A 234-nucleotide genomic window follows, 5' to 3' on the forward strand; every position below is an offset into this window, starting at 1 on the left:
TATATTATATAATATATCATATGTATTAATTATATTAATATATTATATTAATTGATGTATGTTATATATTATATTAAGTGATTAGATTAAGTCATCGTTCTTCTTCCCTTACAGCAGTTAAGAGTTTCTACTTGGAGAGGGAAGATGGATACAGGTTTCTCCCATTCAAGGTTGGACAGGGGACCCCAGTTTTCTTAGGCTTGAGCAAGTTCATGAAGAGAACACCCTAACCTT

This window comes from Otolemur garnettii, unplaced genomic scaffold (assembly GCF_000181295.1).
Source record: "Otolemur garnettii isolate 467f Iridium unplaced genomic scaffold, OtoGar3 scaffold00012, whole genome shotgun sequence".
Classification (NCBI taxonomy): Eukaryota; Metazoa; Chordata; class Mammalia; order Primates; family Galagidae; genus Otolemur; species Otolemur garnettii.